The sequence below is a fragment of the Schistocerca nitens genome, chromosome 1 (genome assembly GCF_023898315.1).
Source record: "Schistocerca nitens isolate TAMUIC-IGC-003100 chromosome 1, iqSchNite1.1, whole genome shotgun sequence".
In the NCBI taxonomy this organism is placed as follows: domain Eukaryota; kingdom Metazoa; phylum Arthropoda; class Insecta; order Orthoptera; family Acrididae; genus Schistocerca; species Schistocerca nitens.
The window spans coordinates 1,061,619,410-1,061,641,242 of NC_064614.1; the positions used below are offsets into that span (position 1 = coordinate 1,061,619,410).

General features: G+C 44.6%; 1 protein-coding gene across 2 annotated transcripts in view; it reads right to left on the minus strand.

Annotated features, from left to right (window-relative positions):
- Positions 1-21,833, minus strand: part of LOC126197885 (TNF receptor-associated factor 4) — a 684,818-nt gene that overhangs the window by 42,508 nt on the left and 620,477 nt on the right. The window lies entirely within an intron of this gene.

A 21,833-nucleotide genomic window follows, 5' to 3' on the forward strand; every position in this document is an offset into this window, starting at 1 on the left:
AACTATTTAAACCTAACTAACCTAAGGACATCAAACACATCCATGTCCCTTGCAGGATTCGAACCTGCGACCATAGCGGTCGCGCGGTTCCAGACTGAAGCGCCTAGAACCGTCTCGATGACACTGTAGTTCTGTTAGAGATGACAAGGGATTTGGAAGAACAGAGATGACAAGGGATTTGGAAGAACTGTTGAACGCAAAAAAGTGTATCGAAGAGAGGTGGTAACACGAAACCAAGGAAAGTGAAACAGGAGCAATGGAGTTTAATCGAATTAAATCATGCGATGCTTACGGAATAGATTAGTAAATGAGAAATTAAAGGCAGTAAATGAGTTTTGTTATTTAGGGTGTAGAAATACTGATTATGGCCGAAGTAGAGAGGGTATAAGATGCAGGTTGCCTGTAGCAAGGAAAGCATTCTGAGAAATGAGAAACTTTGCGAGCATCCAATATCAGTTTAAGTGTCACGAAGACTTTTATGATATATATCCTGAGGGAAGTTTACGAAATTTAAACATCTCAAAATGTTTAACGCGTTTCCGAGTACTTAAGAAGTGTGAAAAAAAATGTGTGTGAAATCTTATGGGACTTAACTGCTAAGGTCATAAAAAAAAGGTTCAAATGGCTCTGAGCACTATGGGACTATTTTTTTTGTCCTTAGAGGTACTGGTACGACATACCGCCGCTAATCAAGCACTGAAGGTATTTGTCTCATGTGTAACCTTGCATGGAAGTGAAACGTGAACCATAAGTAGTAGAGACAAGATGAGAATAGAAGCATTTGAAATGTGGTATTACAGAAAAATTCTAAAGACTAGATGGATCGACCGAATAACAAACGTGGAGGTACCGGATCGAATTAAAGGAAAGATATTTATGGCACAACACTAAAAGAAGGGATAGACTGACAGGACACTTTCGGAGGCATCATGAAGGACTTTTCAATTTGGTACTGAAAGGAAATCCAGGAGGTAAACCTTTTAGGAGGACACCAAGGTTCGAATACACTAAGCAGGTTAAATGCTTGTAGATTGCGGTAGTTATGAAGGGACGGAGAGACCTCCACACGACAGACAAACATGGAGAGCTGCATCAGACCGGTCTTCGGGGGAGTGAAGGCCACAATAACAACAGCAAACAGTCGCTCACTTCACAACAAATGCGTTACGTCTCGTTACTTTTGAGTCGAGACGTATACATGCTCTTTCGTCAATGTTCACAGACGCCTCTGAGTGGAGATAGGACAACTGAGTTTCTTTTCCTGAATATCACAATATATGACGATTCTTTTATCTTAAAAGTGTAGTGCGCTGTGCCCGGGATCAGACGATGGACTGAATTTACTGTCCATTAAAATGGCACCTGGAAACAATGCTACACCAGATTGTTGCGGTTTTCTTATTATTGTACATGCAATAGGATTCGCTAACACGGAAAAAGAAGTGTGCTTATGGTGCTAGGCTGGTGTGCAGTGGGGCGTGGGTTCGATGCTCGTCAAAGTGATTTTTGTTTTTATTTGTTCTTGCTCTACGTTGACTTTTGACAACAGCTGATAACTGCCTTATGTTGGTTATAAAATAGATGACAAGGTGATAAAGTGCAAACGATTCTATGTATCCGCAGGCGCACACATATTTATTTGTATGTTTTATAATTTTGATGGTGATAATCACTATAGAAACACTAGCAAAATAAATATTCACATAAACATTCTAGAATAGCGGTTCTTCACCTATTAATTTTGCACCCATAAACGTGACAGTAACCGAAATTTAGCTGTGTTCTCCCTTATTTTCTGTAGTATACACCAACGTATTTTAACGCCTGAAAAATAAAAATATTTCAGGAATTCGTCAAACCAATGACACCAAGTCTATCATCAAACGTGCTCGGATATCTTACCACTACGGACACCGATGTCATTTTAATGGCTGGCAAATTTATTTTCTCCGTTTTCGGAGGATGACAATTCCTGAACAAATGCCGAACGGACTATACGGTGATATAGCTGCTACCTTTGATTCTTTCATCCATTTCGCGTTCTTTCCTTTCCAAGAAATTACATTGAAGTACACTTCCTGACGAAAAAGTGAAGTACCCAAAAGACATGGTCGAATGTCAATAAAAATTCATATATGGACACACCACCGACGAGCAAGTCAATGATTAGATTTACAATTCTCTGTGACAAGTAGAACAGACACTAGAGTACGATAGTGTTCTTCATGTTTAGTGTTGTTAGCAAGAATGGTAGGATATACAAGAGGCGTGAAGAGAATTATGTTGAATGGTCACTGTGAAGGACACGGAGATGCCATGTACCAACGTGACACACCGAGCGAGGTGGCGCAGTGGTTAGACACTGGACTCGCATTCGGGAGGACGACGGTTCAATCCCGCGTCCGGCCATCCTGATTTAGGTTTTCCGTGATTTCCCTAAATCAGTCCAGGCAAATGCCGGGATGGTTCCTCTGAAAGGACACGGCCGACTTCCTTCCCCATCCTTCCCTAATCCGATGAGACCGATGACCACGCTGTCTGGTCTCCTTCCCCAAACCAACCAACCAACCAACGTGACAGCGTTATCAGCGACTGACAGAGGTTGTAGGGGAGCGACGCGCGATCGTCGGGGACAGGTTGGCATCGGGTGATCGGCACCGGATGGTTGGAATTAGAGTCCAGCTACTCACAGAAGTCCAGTGTGGGGTGTAATCATCGTGTGGCAGCGGAACGTGGTTAATATGCTAGTGCGTTGATGAAAACCGATTTACACTGGAAAAAAGTTAGTTCCAATTTAGGCCACCAGCTGCAAATCTGGCGCTGTGCATCATCTCGTTGACATCTCCGCTGCTCATATTGAACAAACTGTGTAAGCAGAAGTTCACAATAAAACCAACAGTATGCCTTTCGCACTGATTTGACATTTCCTGCCCACGTCTCGTTCTTAATTCATAACATATGGACACATTTCTGTACGTCTTTCTTGCAATCACAGCGCCAGATCTGCACCTGGTGGCCAAAATTGCAACTAATTTTTGGTTTTGCATTAACGCATCAGAGTATCTAGCAAATGCCGCTGCCATACGATAATTACAGCCCACACTGGAACTCTGTGATTAGCTGCATTTCAATTATGAGCACGGTACTTCGCTTCGCTTACCCTGAGCACTGCGTATTTTTTTCGACATTATGTGTTACGCTCGTTCGGCCTACGAAGGAAAGCATTTGACGCACGCATCAGAATGCCACTGGTTGGTATTTCTATATACAGAGTGGTCCATTGATCGTGTCGGGGCCAAATATCTCACGAAATAAGCGTCAAGCGAAAAAACTACAAAGAACGAAACTTGTCTAGCTTGGATGGGGAAACCAGATGGCGCTATGGTTGGCCCGCTATATGGCGTTGTCATAGGTCAAACGGATATCAACTGCGTTTTTTTTTTAAATAGGAGCCCACATTTTTATTACATATTCGTGTAATACGTAAAGAAATATGAATGTTTTAGTTGGACCACTTTTTTCGCTTTGTGGTCGATGGCGCTGTAATAGACACAGACATATGGCTCACAATTTTAGACGAACAGTTGGTAACAGGTAGCTTTTTTAAATTAAAATACAGAACGGAGGTACGTTTGAATATTTTATTTCGGTTGTTCCAGTGTGATACATGTACCTTTGTGAACTTATCATTTCTGAGAACGCATGCTGTTACACTGTTATTGCCTGTAAATACCACATTAATGCAATAAATACTCAAAATGATGTCCGTCAACCTCAATGCATTTGGCAATACGTGTAACGACATTCCTCTCAATTGCGAGTAGTTCGCCTTCCCCAATGTTCGCACATGTAATGACAATGCGCTGATGCATGTTTTCAGGCGTCGTCGGTGGATCACGATAGCAAATATCCTTCAACTTTCCCCACAGAAAGAAATCCGGGGACGTCAGATCCGGTGAACGTGCGGGCCATGGTATGGTGCTTCGACGACCAATTCACCTGTCATGAAATATGCTATTCAGTACCGCTTCAACCGTACGCGAGCTATGTGCCGGACATCCATCGTGTTGGAAGTACATCGCCATTCTGTCATGCAGTGAAGCACCTTGTAGTAACATCGGTAGAACATTACGTAGGAAATCAGCATACATTGCACCATTTAGACTGACATCGAGAAAATGGGGGCCAATTATCTGTCCTCCCATAATGCCGCACCATACATTAACGCACCAAGGTCGCTGATGTTCCACTTGTTGCAGCCATCGTGGACTTTCCGTTGCCCAATAGTGCATATTATGCCGGTTTACGTTACCGCTGTTGGTGAATGACGCTTCGTCGCTAAATAGAACGCGTGCAAACTATCTGTCATCGTCCCGTAATTTCTCTTGTGCACAATGGCAGAACTGTACACGACGTTCAAAGTCGTCGCCATGCAATTCCTGGTGCATAGAAATATGGTACGGGTGCAATCGATGTTGATGTAGCATTCTCAACACCAACATTTTTGAGATTCCCGATTCTCGCGCAATTTGTCTGCTACTGATGTGCGTATTAGCCGCGACGGCAGCTTAAACACCTACTTGGGTATCATCATTTGTTGCAGGTCGTGGTTGACGTTTCACATGTGGCTCAACACTTCCTGTTTCCTATCCGGCTAACGGTCCGGACACTTGGATGACGTCGTCCAGGATACCGAGCAGCATACATAGCACACGCCCGTTGGGCATTTTGATCACAATAGCCATACATCAACACGATATCGACCTTTTCCGCAGTTGGTAAACGGTCCATTTTAACACGGATAATGTATCACGAAGCAAATACCGTCCGCACTGGCGGAATGTTACGTGATACCAAGTACTTATACGTTTGTGACTATCACAGCGTCATCTATCACAAAGCGAAAAAAGTGGTCCAACTAAAACATTAATATTTCTTTACTTACTACAGAAATATGCAATAAAAATGGGGGTTCCTATTTATAAAAACGCAGCCGATAATCAGTTTGAACTATGGCAGCGTCATCTAGCGGGCCAAGCATAGCGCCATCTGGTTTCCCACTTCAAGCTAGACGAGTTTCGTTCTTTGTAGTTTTTTCGTTTGATGCTTATTTCGTGAGATACTTGGCCCGGTCACTATCAATGAACCACCCTGTATACTTGTGTCTCCTTAATCATCATGCTTATTCCTCGTGCTTACGTCACCAGGTTGGAACGGGTCCTTGGTCTTTGTTATGCGTCCTTTACTTCATCGCTAAAAAGCCTAACAAAAGCTGGACAGGCCGGACTCGTATATATCTGGCCGGACATAACCATTAAAAGCTGGACATGTTCGGCTAAAGCCGGACACGTGGCAATCGTCATCAAGGCGTACTACGACTGGTTAACTGCATGACTGGCGTTAGATGCCGACTCCTCCCAATGGGACGCTAACGTTTTACCACGCCAGTTTCCTTGGATCGAAGCCGTTAGGGACGGACTAGGAAATAGATAATATTTCTGGCTGGCGTCTGTCACAAATAAAGCGATTAGAGGCGGCGACACGGAGCACGCGTGGGACACGCACCTGCCGACCTCCGATTCCCACCGGTGCGCCGGCGTGGGTGAGTCAGCCCGAGCGAGACGCACGCCGCCAGGAATGCTGGGAGCGGCTGGCTCCTGGGAAAGTGCGCCCCGCCGCCGCCAGGAAAACCCGGCCTAAGCTAGCCCTCGCTAAAGCCGTCGGCACACGGACCGTGCATTCGAACGTTGAGCGTGCCGAGTTGTCTGACGTCATAGCGTGGAATAGCACGTTCGGGAGTCTTTCCGAACGTGCAGAGCAATATCTGGCATGTCAGATATTCTGAGCGTGCGTCTGAGCGTTGACCAATGAGATGGCACAACGTCACCTACGTCACACGCACGCCGTCTCCCTTCAGTACAGAGTTGTGAGGCATTCACTTCAAGCCTATATGTATATATGCCGTTCCTGAGCACCAGCAAATTGAGAATCACTGGAAAATCCGTCCTTAACTGTGTGATTCGTTCCAATAAAATAATGAGAAACATCATATTTGTGGCAAAAGAATTAATGTAACTTGCGTATTATGTGAGTAGGCTATTTGAAGTCCAGGAAGTTTCACCTTTATTATTCGTTACATATTTGTAGCCCTCTGCTGCTAAATGGCGTGTAACATGGCGTACCGTATGCTCTCTCTGCCTCATCCACCCCTCTACTCTTCAAATGAGTTTTTGAGCTCACGTAATTAATGGATGTCCTCTTAGGCAGCTGTGACGCCCGTGTAGGCGACACGCGCGCGGTCTTAAGCCGTCGGCAAGCGGACCGTGCATCCGAACGTTGAACGTTGAGCGTGCCGAGTTTGTGACGTCATAGCGTGGAATAGCACGTTCGGGAGTCTTTCCAAACGTGCAGAGCAATATCTGGCATGTCAGATATTCTGAGCGTGCGTCTGAGCGTTGACCAATGAGATGGCACAACGTAACCTACGTCACACACATGCCGTCTCCCTTCAGTACAGAGTTGTAAGGCGCCATATTGGCATTCATTTCAAGCCTATATGTATATATGCCAATTCTGAGTACCTGCAAACTGAGAATCACTGGGAAACTCGTTGTTAACTTCAAAAATAGTTCACATGGCTCTAAGCACTATGTGACTTAACTTCTGAGGTCATCAGTCGCCGAGAGCTTAGAACTAATTAAACCTAACTAACCTAAGGGCATCACATACATCCATGCCCGAGGCAGGATTCGAACCTGCGACCTTAGCGGTCGCTCGGCTGCAGACTGTAGCGCCGAGTACCGCACGACCACTCCGGCCAGCCGTTGTTAACTCTGTGATTCGTTCCAATGAAATAATGAGAAACATCATATTCATGGCAAAAGAATTATTGTAACTTGCATATTATGAGAGTAGGCTATTTGAAGCCAACGACACACTGAAGATACACTCAAAACGCATTGTTCTTGGTCAATTTGTTATAATTCTATTTCAATTAGTAACATATCTACGATTAAGGTTTTCAGCAAGAGGTAACACAATATGATTAAATACTATTGGTGCGTTGTTGGTTTAGTGTAATGGGTAGCGTCACTGTCCTGTACTGAGTTGTCTGTTGGGGCGGTGGTTCGCGTCCTGACACTTGAAAGTTGTTTTTCCTAATATTCGCGTTTTTATTTGGGTCTGATACTTTATTATTAGTTTAATATAAGTATATACTATAATACTTGATGTAATGTAAATATAAGTTCACCTTCATTTGAGGAGTGACTTTGTTCGATTGGCTTAATCTACAGGACAGCTTGCGGTACTTGTCTAAAGATATTTTGCTCCTTTTTCTTTTACGCTTCGTAATTCACATGTTGCAAGGATTCAGCTACTGGGTAGGAACAGTGATCAAGTAAGCCTGACTTTGGGTTTTTACTAACATTTGGGAATGATGAAATAACGTTTATCTTATGCGGAGAAGTATTCCAAATTTGTACCGCACGGCTTAAAGCCGTCGTCACACGGACCGTGCTGTCGAACGTTAACGTCGAGCGTGCCAACTTCAACGTGCTGCTGAACGCTCAGGAACGGTGCGACTTGTGAATACAGTACGTGGGCCCCAACGTGGTATACGCGATCGCAACGCACTCCAGCGGCAGTTGCGGGATGTTTCTACTTCGTAAATCACACTGTTTACTAAATGGGCGCTCGTAAAATTCCCAGTTAAATTAGCTCTATTAAAACGCACATTTTCTCCATCGTCCACCAAAAGGAAAGTACCATGTACAATCAATAAGGACACAGGCTTATAAAAGCTCCATTACAAACAGTGCGGTACAAATTTGGAATACTTCTCCACATAAGATAAACATTATTTCGTCATTCCGACATTTTAGTAGAACCCCAAAGTCGAGCTTACTTGATCACTGTTCCTACTCTGTAGCAGAATCTTTGTAAATGTGAATTACGAAGCGTAAAAGAAAAAAGAGCAAAATATCTTTATACAAGTAGCGCAAGCTGTCCTGTAGATTAAGCCAATCAAACAAAGTCACCCCTCAAAAAAAGGTTCAAATTGCTCTGAGCACTATGGGACTTAACATCTATGGTCATCAGTCCCCTAGAACTTAGAACTACTTAAACCTAACTAACCTAAGGACAGCACACAACACCCAGCCATCACGAGGCAGAGAAAATCCCTGACCCCGCCGGGAATCGAACCCGTGGGAAGCGAGAACGCTACCGCACGACCACGAGATGCGGGCCAAAAAAAGGTGAACTTATATTTACATAACATCAAATATTATAGTATATACTCGTATTAAACTAATAATAAAGTATCAGAACCTAATAAAAACGCGAATGTTAGGAAAAAAATTTAGGAGGGTCAAGACACGAACCACCGCCCCAACAAACAACTCAATACAAAACAGTGAGGTAACTCATTACGCTAAACCAACAACACTGTGTGTGTGTGTGTGTGTGTGTGTGTGTGTGTGTGTATCTAATGATATTGTCTTACCCTTCATGAAAACCTTAATCGTAGATATGCTGCTAATTGAAATTTAATTATAACAAATTGTACCAAGAACAATGCGTTTTGGGTGGATATTCAGTGTGTCGCTGCCTTTAAATAGCCTACTCTCATAATACGCAAGTTACAGTAATTCTTTTGCCACGAATATGATGTTTCTCATTATTTTATTGGAACGAATCGCACAGTTAACAACGGGTTTTCGAGTGATTCTCAATTTGCTGGTGCTCAGAAACGGCATACATACATATAGGCTTGAAATGAATGCCAATATGGCGCCTCACAACTCTGTACCAAAGGGAAACGGCGTGCGTGTGACGTAGGTTACGTTGTGCCATGGTCAACGCTCAGATGCACGCTCAGAATATCTGACATGCCAGATATTGCTCTGCACGTTCGGGAAGATTCCCGAACGTGTTACTCCACGCTATGACGTCACAAACTCGGCACGCTCACCGCTCAACGTTCGGATGCACGGTCCGTGTGCTGACGGCTTAAGGGGCCATCCATTAATTACGTGAGCTCAAAAAAAATGGTTCATGGCTCTGAGCACTACGGGACTTAACAGCTATGGTCATCAGTCTCCTAGAACTACTTAAACCTAACTAACCTAAGGACAACATACAACACCCAGTCATCACGAGGCTACGTGAGCCCAAAAACTCATGTAAAGAGTAGAGGGGCGGGGGACGCAGAGAGATGATACGTACGCCGTGTTACACGCCTTTTAGCAGCAGAGGTCTGCAAATATGTAACGAACAATAAAGATGCAGAATGCTATAACGCTTGTTTCATTTAAAAAGTTTTAAGAGTTTTCACATAAAAAAATTCAGAGGCATTAATTCTCAGCACTCCCTCGCCACTTGGGCGACTTGCGCGTCGATGAATATGAAATAATGATGACGAAGACGACACAAACACCCAGTCCCTGAGTGACGAAAAATCTCCAATCCAACCGGGAATCGAAACCGCCCCCGCCCCAGGCATGACAAGATAGCGCGCTGTCTACTCAGCTACGGTGGCGGACAGCTCTTCACTGATTTCTGGTCACGAAGCTGCCCCGCGCCTGAGCGATTTCCCTGCAATCTTAGCCACTTACTGATCTACACTTCCCGTGAGGTTGAATTCAATATGTCTGAGTGTCGCAATATTCACGCTAGTCTAAAAGCAGTACCAAGTGCCTTCCTTATTGGCTACAGGTCCACAGTTCCTTCGTTCTGTGGTTCCGACACCACCGGAAGTATACGGTTGTCTCTCTAATGAACCACGCGACAAGAGCTTGCGCCAACAGATGTTGTGAGCGCCGTGCCTGAGCAAATGTTACCATTAGGAACACAAAACACTGTTTGTTTCGGAACGAGAGGAAGGGGAGCTGCATTTAGAAGTCGCGGTAGCTCAAACCGACTGTTTATAACACTCATTTAGGCGGATGGGAGAGTGTGTCTCAATTTCCGCTTCATGTACGCGTTACGTAAACAATTTAACACTGAAACACACACAATATAGCTTACTATTTTCCAGAAGGAGTTGTATACACTTTTACTCCCTAAAAGTACGAGTATTAAGTACGCCTACTGGATATGGGATGTCATGATAAATTAGCGACGAGTAGCAGAAAGGCGCGCCACGTGTCAAATATTATTGAAACAAAAATCTGTGATCTTCTAATGTGTGTGTGTGTGTGCGTGTGTGTTTCAATAACGCATACTAAATCTGGAATAAAAAGTCCATAACTATTGATGGCTCATTATAACAAAATGGTTTAGTCAGATATGATGGTCACATTGGAAAAGTGATTTCTTCACATTAAAGGAAGACCAATTGCTGTTTCCTTCTCGTCGCTAACTAAATTCTCAATGTTTTGATTAGCTTTCAAAGAGTATTCATCTAGTGCTTCAGGCTGTCTTTTTGTCTGCGTTTGCTTCCTAGTATATAATGTGAAAATTTGGTTTCATATTTTGGATATTAACGTAAACATTTGTGTTTGGAAACAACATGTCCATATTTTATAGAGTAATTTCGAAAAATCCGTACCTGATGATGGTCGCAATCTCGAAATACAGAAAATGGGTAATTACGAGTGTTAGTGGGGGGTATTTGAACTTCTTTCTTCGCATTAAAACCCTGCACTGGACTCGCATTCGGGAGGACGACGGTTCAATCCCGCGTCCGGCCATCCTGATTTAGGTTTTCCGTGATTTCCCTAAATCACTCCAGGCAAATGCCGGGATGGTTCCTCTGAAAGGGCACGGCCGACTTCCTTCCCCATCCTTCCCTAATCCGATGAGACCGATGACCACGCTGTCTGGTCTCCTTCCCCACAACCAACCAACCAACCATTAAAACCCTGACAAAATTCCCTAATCTGCAACCAGTGGTCTTTCCCCGTTAATGGTGCAATACGAAAAAATATACTCAAGTAAATATCAGAAAAAGTCCTTGTAATAGAGTCCAAGGCCGGCCGAGGTGACCGAACGGATCTAGGCAATACAGTCTGGAACCGCGCGACCGCTACGGTCGCAGGTTCGAATCCTGCCTCAGACATGGATGTGTGTGATGTCCTTAGGTTAATTAGGTTTAAGTATTTCTAAGTTCTAGGGGACTGATGACCTTAGAAGTTGAGTCCCATAGTGCTCAGAGCCAATAGAGTCCAATGCTGAAACTGGAACAGGCAAAATTTAAGAACACGACCAGAAATAAACTGGAAGCTGATAAATTCATTATATAAATTCTTATCCTACTAAAATAATCATAGAAAGTATACATATTGCTTGTAATAACATTATTTGACATATAATTGGTTAAAAAATTTAAATTTGCACAATGAGGTATTGCAGTTTTCTGCAGATAGAGCTGCTGGATTACTTAAAATGGCGAAACCAACGGCGTAATTGAAGTAAGCGGTATGAAAATATGAAACCAACAGTCGTCATCCTTAAAGTTTTCCAGATACTCACAGACCGATTAATATGATTTTGTTGTATACGATACAGAACCAGAGTTAAAATTGACGTATATCACCTCTGTGCCCCGATCCTCTTCTCTATCACTATCTGATCTGTTCAGTATCAATAGCAAAGCTACATGTTATGGCGTGACATACGTCGACTTCCTCCAACTAAGACCTATCGACACAGAAATTAATCCTCGAGCGGGCGCGCCTGTGTATAAAATGGTTCAAATGGCTCTGAGCACTATGGGACTCAACTGCTGAGGTTATTAGTCCCCTAGAACTTAGAACTAGTTAAACCTACCTAACCTAAGGACATCACAAACATCCATGCCCGAGGCAGGATTCGAACCTGCGACCGTAGCGGTCTTGCGGTTCCAGACTGCAGCGCCTTTAACCGCACGGCCACTTCGGCCGGCCTGTGTATAAAGTGCGCCAACCAAACGTAAAATGATTTTCTGCGGTTCCATTTTTGTTTAACAACTGCAAACTCATACCTAATCCTTTAGTATTGCTTCAGGTAACACAGCGATAAATTGTGTTGTCGTACGTCCAAATGAGCAGCAATAATACAAAATACAAAGCGAGCTAGGCGAGAAAAAAAATTACAATCAGTTAAAAAAAATGACCCCAGTTACGAACTAGCAACATAATACCACATTGAGGCAGTTGTCTCGGTTCTAGGCGCTTCAATCAAGAACCGCGCGACCGCTACGGTCGCAGGTTCGAATCCTGCCTCGGGCAGGGATTAGTGTGATGTGCTTAGGTTAGTTAGGTTTAAGTAGTTTTAAGTTCTAGGGGACTGATGATCTCAGATGTTAAGTCTCATAGTGCTCGGAGCCATTTCAGGCAGTTGTCTACGAGAATACAGTAATCGAATAAGCAGCTGACCGAGATCTGATGCAACTGCACTGCTTAATGCTTCGAATGTGTCATTACTGTCTCTTTAGCACCTGTCCTTGGCAACAGAGAGTTATAGTGAAAATTTATTTCATTATTGTTTAATAAAACAATAGTTTAGCTCATATTATGTAAGTTTATTTTCTCCTTGTTTAAATAAACTAAGATTAAACTGTGATTTTGATCATTCCTGACTTACCTTGCCCGCTCGTGGGTTAATTATAACACAGATGTTAATTATAGAAACACAGCGGTAGTAAAAAAAATATCGAACAAAAATACTGTCAGTGTTGTTTTCTATGGATGCCGTTTCGAACACTCGTTCGCGGCGAGACGAAATCGAATATTTTCCGGGAGAAAAATGGTTCAAATGGCTCTGAGCACTATGGGACTCAACATCTTAGGTCATAAGTCCCCTAGAACTTAGAACTACTTAAACCTAACTAACCTAAGGACATCACACACACCCATGCCCGAGGCAGGATTCGAACCTGCGACCGTAGCAGTCCCGCGGTTCCGGACTGCAGCGCCAGAACCGCTAGACCACCGCGGCCGGCCGGGGAGAAAAGCAACAGCTGCCACTAGGTTACGAACATTTGCGCTGTCTTCTACCGTCTCCATTAATACTCAAGTTTTCGTCGTCGATCCTTTGAAGTACGCTTCTTTCACTTATCCACTCACCTTGGTGACCAGGTGCAATTGTTTAAAAAGGAGGACAAACAGCTTCAAAAAGGAGGACAAAGGAAGGAAAAAAGAGGACACATCAAACGGGTCAGCTGCAGACGAGGATACCACCCGTCAGCTTTGGACAAGTCACGCGACTGCCGGGCATTACCGGTAAAACTAGTAGTTAATTGTTACTGTTGGTCAGGTGGTGGTTAACTGAGCAATATAAAAAAAATTAAAAACATTGATTGCGGCGTCAATTGTTTTGTTATGTCAACAACACGGAATTGTTTAAAAAGCGAAAAACGTAAGACCGTTCACCTCCCTTCATTCGACGCACCGCTACCAACATATACAATTAAAAAAAAAAAATGGCTCTGAGCACTACGGGACTCAACTGCTGTGGTCATAAGTCCCCTAGAACTTAGAACTACTTAAACGTCATCTCGAGGCAGAGAAAATCCCTGACCCCGCCGGGAATCGAACCCGGGAACCGAGAACGCTACCGCACGACCACGAGATGCGGGCCATCTACAATTCAAGCAGCAGCTGACGACATGTAAACTGCACTTGAACCTCCGAATACAAATAAATTGAATGACTATGAAACAATGAAATTTAACCATGACAGTTAATCTGTCGAGATATTTCTTACCGTTATTGGCCACTGAGACGTACGTTCCAGCTCCACATATCTTACATTCCGCTTCAAATTCATTTTTCAATTCCTTGTAAGTTGGATATTTACAGGAAAGGACATCAGAAAATGTACGCTTTCGTTTAGGCATAGCCAAATATTTTACGTAAATCACAAATCACACGTGCACTACAGAAAGCCAAGGCAATACAAAGCGAAGATACGAAACGAAAATTTTAAATAATCGATATTTGCATTCGCTTATAGGTCGATCAACGATAACATCGACGATCCTGGTGCCACCTACTAACACCGCCTTCGTGCGTGTTTATCACGAAGGCTATGCCAATATTTAAAGTATTTAAGAAAAGAGCAATAGAACGGGACGAATTGTAAATTTAACTGTATTACGCTCAACTTTGCGAAAAAGCCGGAGACTGTAAAAATCGCCGGCCGAAGTGGCCGTGCGGTTAAAGGCGCTGCAGTCTGGAACCGCAAGACCACTACGGTCGCAGGTTCGAATCCTGCCTCGGGCATGGATGTTTGTGATGTCCTTAGGTTAGTTAGGTTTAACTAGTTCTAAGTTCTAGGGGACTAATGACCTCAGCAGTTGAGTCCCACAGTGCTCAGAGCCATTTGAACCAACTGTAAAAATCCGCCCTGACCCCGGACAAAGTGCTAAAAAGGAAGACATTTCCGGATTAATCCGGACGTCTGGTCACCTTACACTCACCAATCAAAGCATCTAAGAAGGTGTTTCGACACGAAACCTTTCGTTAACCAAACCTGTGTGGGTTCGCGAAGAAATCAAGCATCTTGCTCACTGCAGAAACTTTCTGCACTCTCTTACTGAGATCTAGGAACAAAGCGCAAAGCTGCCGTCTTGGACGTGTCATCGCGCTGACGTCTGGGGTACGTCACCCAGCTGTGGTGACACGCGGATCTCCCGCCCCACATGCCCCTAGACGGTAGCGGCGCAAACCGCTGGCTCACATCTAGCGCTGAGACAGCTCGTATCGTATCGCCTCTGAACGGCACGTGGCGCGGCTGGAATCTGTCGACCGCGAGCCTTCTGCGCAAGCGTCCAGTGCGAGTCCCAGGGGGCGGCTATTACGGCGCCCGTGGGTGGCACGGTTTTGAAACAGAGCTGCAACAACGCGTAAAGTGCTGCCCGATGAATAATGAATGAGCGGGCCGCTCATTTACCAGGCAGGACTGCGTCGGCCGCGAGGAATGCGTTTCCGCACTTGCAGAGTAATGAACCGGCAATGAAGCGAGTGGGAAGGGAACATGCGTGTCGCTAGCGGTCCAGTGCCGCGCTCTGTGTATTAATGCTCGCCTCCGTTGACATACAACCAGTTCCCGTTCTCCGCGTTCATGCAGCGCCACAGCAGGACAAGAGTGCACCAATAAAAACAAGAAACGAGCCGAAAAACTTCTTGGCAGCCAACGTAAACGTAAAGCTGTCCTCAGCTCGTAGGTTGGTTGTAAGAGGTAACGCCCTGTCAGTTACACGGGGGGTCTACAGTTTGAAGTGGAGTCAGAACCTTAGTACAACTTGGCATTTTTCAAACAAATTAATATCAGAAGCGAGAGGAAAAAAAATCGTCAGACCGACCAAATATTGAACCCCGAATAGACTGCTTACCGAGTTTTTTCCAACTAAATTTAATCAACAAATAACGAAGTTTTTCTAACTCGAATGCACTACTGGCCATTAAAATTGCTACGCCACGAAGATGACGTGCTACAGACGCGAAATTTAACCGACAGGAAGAAGATGCTGTGATATGCAAATGATTAGCTTTTCAGAGCATTCACACAAGGTTGGCGTCGGTGGCAACACCTACAACGTGCTGACATGAGGAAAGTTTCCAACCGATTTCTCATACACAAACAGCAGTTGACCGGCGTTGCCTTGTGAAACGTTGTTGTGATGCCTCGTGTAACGAGAAGAAATGCGTACCATCACCTTTCCGACTTCGATAAACGTCGGATTGTAGCCTATCGCGATTGCGGTTTATCGAATCGCGACATTGCTGCTCGCGTTGGTCGAGATCCAATGACTGTTAGCAGAATATGGAATCGGTGGGTTCAGGAGGGTAATACGGAACGCCGTGCTGGATCCCAACGGTCTCGTATCGCTTGCAGTCGAGATGACAGGCATCTTATTCGCATGGCTGTAACGGATCGTGCAGCCACGTCTCGATCTCTGAGTCAACAGATGGGGACGGTTGCAAAACAACAACCATCTGCACGAACAGTTCGACGACGTTTGCAGCAGCATGGACTATCAGCTCGGAGACCATGGCTGCGGTTACCCTTGACCCTGCATCACAGACAGGAGCGCCTGCGATGGAGTACTCAACGACGAACCTGGGTGCACGAATGGCAAAACGTCATTTTTTTCGGATGAATCCAGGTTCTGTTTACAGCATCATGATGGTCGCATCCGTATTTGGCGACATCGCGGTGAACGCACATTGGAAGCGTGCATTCGTCATCGCCGTACTGGCGTATCACCCGGCGTGATGGTATGAGGTGCCCTTGGTTACACGTCTCGCTCACCTCTTGTTCGCATTGACGGGACTTTGAACAGTGGGCGTTACATTTCAGATGTGTTACGACCCGTGGCTCTACCCTTCATTCGATCCCTGCGAAATCCTACATTTCAACAGGATAATGCACGACCGCATTTTGCAGGCCCTGTACGGGCCTTTCTGGATACAGAAAATGTTCGACTGCTGCCCTGGCCAGCACATTCTCCAGATCTCTCACCAATTGAAAACGTCTGGTCAATGATGGCCGAGCAACTGGCTCGTCACAATACGCCAGTCACTACTCTTGATGAACTGTGGCAACGTGTTGAAGCTGCATGGGCAGCTGTACCTGTACACGCCATCCAAGGTCTATTTGACTCAATGCCCAGGCGTATCAAGGCCGTTATTACGGCCAGAGGTGGTTGTTCTGGGTACTGATTTCTCAGGATCTATGCACCCAAATTGTGTGAAAATGTTATCACCTGTCAGTTCTAGTATAATATATTTGTCCAATGAATACCTGTTTATCATCTGCATTTCTTCTTGGTGTAGCAATTTTAATGGCCAGTAGTGTAAATTTAATCAATAAATAACGAACGCCAGTAACACACTATATCACAGTAACAGAAATCAACTCATTTAAAAAAAAATTACACTGCAGTATATTTACACTTCATTCTTCAGCACGTTTTGTACGACTTCGGTCTATTCGGGGGTGACTGGTTAGTATGCAACGCAGCAGATTGAAAACAGAAGTTTCAACGTCCAATTAGTTCAACATTAAAGTATAACGTCGTTGTAGAGCAGGAGATAATTCTTTCTTAAGTTGCTGGTCTGTTGCAACACACTGAACCATTAATTTATACCTCCTACGCACTTATTCTTCGAGTCTTGTGCTTCGATTTGTCTTTCGTGCTTTCTTTAACATTGACAATAATATAATGAAATAATAAGCAACCAGTTGCATACAAGAAATTTAATTTCTTTACCGGTTTCGGTCACTTAGTGCTCTTCTTCAGAAGGTTATGCCGGTCGCATTAATTGCGAATGCAGACACTGTGAACTACATGTAGAGCTCTCATTGTATTAATGGATTGAGAACTGTATTACTTTTTGCTCCTGCATAAATTTTTTTAGGAACATGGCATTTTGCCCTATGCACTTTGTTACTGACACTCGCAAATAATGCGACAGGCATAACCTTCGGAAGAAGAGCCCTAAGTGCCAGAAACCGGTAAAGAAATTAAATTTCAGAATGAGATTTTCACTCTGCAGCGGAGTGTGCGCTGATATGAAACTTCCCGACAGATTGAAACTGTGAGCCGGACCGAGACTCGAACTCGGGACCTTTGCCTTTCGCGGGCAAGTGCTCTGCCAGCTGAGCAACCAAAGCACGACTCACGCTCCGTCCTCACAGTTTTACTTCTGCCAGTACCTCGTCACCTACCTTCCAAACTTTACAGAAGCCCTCCTGCGAACCATGCAGAACTAGCACTCCTGAAAGAAAGGATATTGCGGAGACATGGCTTAGCCACAGCCTGGGGAATGTTTCCTGAATGGTTCGCAGGAGAGCTTCTGTAAAGTTTGGAAGGCAGGAGACGAGGTACTGGGAGAAGTGAAGCTGTGAGGACGGAGCGTGAGTCGTGCTTGGGTAGCTCATTTGGTAGAGCACATGCCCGCGAAAGGCAAAGGTCCCGCGTTCGGGTCTCGGTCCGGCATACAGTTTTAATCTGTCAGGAAGTTTCAAATTCAATTTCCTTTGTGCAACTGGTTGCTTATTAATTCATTACATACGACGACAGTTGCTGAAAAAAATGGCTCTGAGCACTATGGGACTCAACTGCTGAGGTCATTAGTCCCCTAGAACTTAGAACTAGTTAAACCTAACTAACCTAAGGACATCACACACATCCATGCCCGAGGCAGGATTCGAACCTGCGACCGTAGCGGTCTCGCGGTTCCAGACTGCAGCGCCAGAACCGCGCGGCCACTTCGGCCGGCCACAGTTGCTGAAGATGGATAAAATAATGAAACAACAATACCTGTGAAAAAATACATTACTTACAAAATTTGAATCGAAGTAGCAGTTAAGACCCACTAAAGATGCAATGTGAGGCGGTTTTACAGATGATATCCTTCACATATCTTGGAGAGACCATACTGCCATCAAGCCTGGAAGGCATAGTGCCACCAGATATTCGTCGTGAAACAGCTACGGAGAGATCGAATCAGGCACATCGCGTAACCCATAGGCACATTTCAGCAGTCCTCAAGATCAATTCTGAAGTGCAAACATCTGCTACAGAAAGGAAAGAATTGTGGATTTTTCGACTCGAGAATCTGTCTCGCGTCTCCCTTCGGAAAACTTCCCATCTGGGCATGAACAGAATTGGATCGTGTGGAGGTCACTGAACCGTCTACATTCTGGACTTGGAACACCCACGAGTAACCTCCAGAAACGGCACTATCCCGTGAATACAGCAAACTATAACTGCGGAGAACCATTGACCATTGAGCTACTATCGACTGCGCACTGCATCTCCCACGGAAGTACATCTGCTTACGACTCCATGCGCAACTGAAGTTGTAAGATTTGTTCAACAGCAGTGTAACATGATTATTCTTTCTTTCATTTGATTTCAATGGTAATAACCACGTTCTGTATTTGGCCGTCAGTCGAATAAATAATATCAGCGTTGGACAGTACCGCAAACCTAGAATGAGCAGTGAATCTTCAAATATAATTCCGAATCATATTGAACCACTATAAGAAAAAAGTAATATCGCGCAATACGAGATAGCGACGTTACAAGACAGTTTGTTTACCGGAAGCACTATACGCGTTAAGCACCACAGCTGTGCGAGCGCATGCTAAAATTGCAAAAATTGAAAAACAAGAGCGGGAAATATTTACGAAAATATATGGCTTGTGTCCTCGAAGTCTTTCGCCGGTGGCATGCTTCAATAAAATCTTCTCGATTTAAAAGCCGCGTCATTTCAAACAAAACATTCTATTCGAAATGATGCTACTTTTAAATCAAGAAGGTTTTATAGAAATTATGTGACTCCACACAAGAAAATGGAATACGGATAGAGCGGGCATCTGACTTCTGCAGGCATACAGATAATTTCGCTAACACCGTGCATTAGAGACACGGTAAGTTCCGTGGTCACATTTACAGAATGGGCAATAGACTCGCCAAAGGACTACTCCACATTATTAATTCAGAGCAGGTGGAAACCGCTGGTTGGAAAGAAGTAAGTAATATTCACACGACATGAACATCACAGAAGAAAATGTAGCATACAAATGCAATGAGTCGTCTGCTAACTGTGGTTGACTGGCCTGGCTGTGTGGGGAAAGCTGTCGGTACCGGCAAAGGTCATTCGACTTACATAGAAATAATTTCTCCCGTCAGACAGTGCACCGAGAGTCTACTTAGAGAAGGGCCTCCCAAACTGTGTTCCGCGAAACCCATGGCTTTTTTCTTACATTTTCTGTAATTTTTAATTTTTTTTATTTTTGTGATACTAGTTAGGATATAAAATTGAAATAACCATTGAATACAACAAATTTTTTAAAATTTTATTGATCTTCACAATAAACAAGGTATTCCATCATATGACCAGTACCGAGCGAGTTGGCGCAATGGTTAGCACACTGGGCTCGCATTCGGGAGGATGACGGTCCAAATCCGCGTTTGGCCACCCAGATTTAGATTTTCCGTGATTTCCCTAAAACGCTTCAGGCAAATGCCGAGGCGGTTCCTTTGAAACGGCACGGCCCATTTCCTTCTTCATCCTTCCCTAAACCAAGCTTGTGTTCGTCTCTAATGACCTCGTTGTCGATGGGACGTTAAACACAAATTTTCTCCTCCTCCTCTTAGTATCAGGAGTTTCAAAGTATTCCATCGGAGGAAAAGTTTGGGAACCTTGGACTTAAGAGCGCTTATACAAAATTGACTGTCTGGATTGCACTTTATTTACCCACATAGGAACGACATATGGAGGTACGATCTGGTGAAATAGTGGGTTGTATAGAGAAGAAATCAATGGTAAACTGTGATCCATGCAGCCTCAAAATTTACTCACCAAGTGTGAGGTTAAAAGTAGTAAATACCGAGCAGGTGTTGACAAGTGTGAACGCTACCGAACCATCAGTTTAATAAGTCACGGATGCACAGTACTGACAGGAATTATTTACAGTAAAAAAAAAAAAAGGCTGACCTCGGGGAAGATCAGTTTGGATTCCGGAGAAATGTTGGAAGACGCGAGGCAATGCTTACCCTATGACCTGTCTTAGACGATAGAACGAAGAAAAGCAAATCTAGGTTTATAATATTTTGGTAATGTAGAGGTGTCTTCCGACAATGTTGACTGGATTACAGTTTGTAGGTAGCACGGTTGAAGTACAGGGAGCAAAAGGTCATTAACAACTTTCGTACCGAAAGTAGACTGCATAGTTGAATCAAACAGAGTAAAAAAGAAATTTATGGGAAACTTTGCTAAAGTAGGGATCGGTTGATAAGAGGCATGCTGAAATATCAAGAAATAGTGAAGCTGGTAATGAAGGCTAGTGTGTGTGGGGGGAGGGGAGGGGGAGGGGGGGGGGGGTAACTGTGGAGGGACGCAATGGGCTGCACGCGATAAGCAGGTTCAAATGGATGTAGCTTGCAGCAGTTATGAAGAGTTGAATAGGCTTGCACAGAGGATTCACCAGCGTGGAGAAATGCATCAAACCAGTCCTCGGACTGAAGACCACAATAACAACAGTTCAACAGCACCAAACAACACTTTCCTCCATTTGTCTCGAATCGGTGTTGATGTTTGGACTCTAACGATATTGTTGTCAGCATGACGTCAATGAGCGGCAGAGCTTCTGCTGAGGCTGCGAAAGACGGATGTCTGGAAGAGGACTAGCTGCGAGGAGTCCCCCGTCATGCCCATTTTGAGAGAGCAGCCGCGAGACCGGTGGCAGGCAAGGTCGTTGCACCTGCGGCTAGAGATTGCACAGCGCGGCAGCTCGTGGTGCGCTACGGTGCGAGTGAAGCGGCTGGCGGCGACGCCGCAGGAACACGCGCCGGCAGCTGCAGGTGTCCACCTCGGCCCGGCTCCACGCGGCCCACGTCAGCGCCCAGTCCGGTCTCGACCCCCGGCCGGCGCCACCCACGCCGTTGCGTGGGCACAAAGCGGCAGGTGCCGGCCCGGGCTCAACTGGCTCTCCTATAACTGTGCCTCTTTCCAGACGAGTCCTTTGTACGAACCTCCGTCGTTATTTAATGAACGAAATATAGTCAATGAACGCTACCAAGCTCGTACTCAATTATTTCCGTGCTTGTGCAATGTGATGATTGAAATTTCATCCTTATGCGAGATGATTGCCAGTAGAGAAAAAAAGTCCATTCCTATTAATGAAGAGCAGACACTAATTCATGATCGGATCTGGGAGGGAGGGGGCTCAGACTTTCTTACCGTAGTTCCATCTCCCTTCCCCAAAGTATAACCCGTCATTTTCGCTTTTGGTTCAAATGGTTCTGAGCACTATGGGACACTGAGGTCATCAGTCCCCTAGAACTTAGAACTACTTAAACCTAACTAACCTAAGGACATCACACACATCCA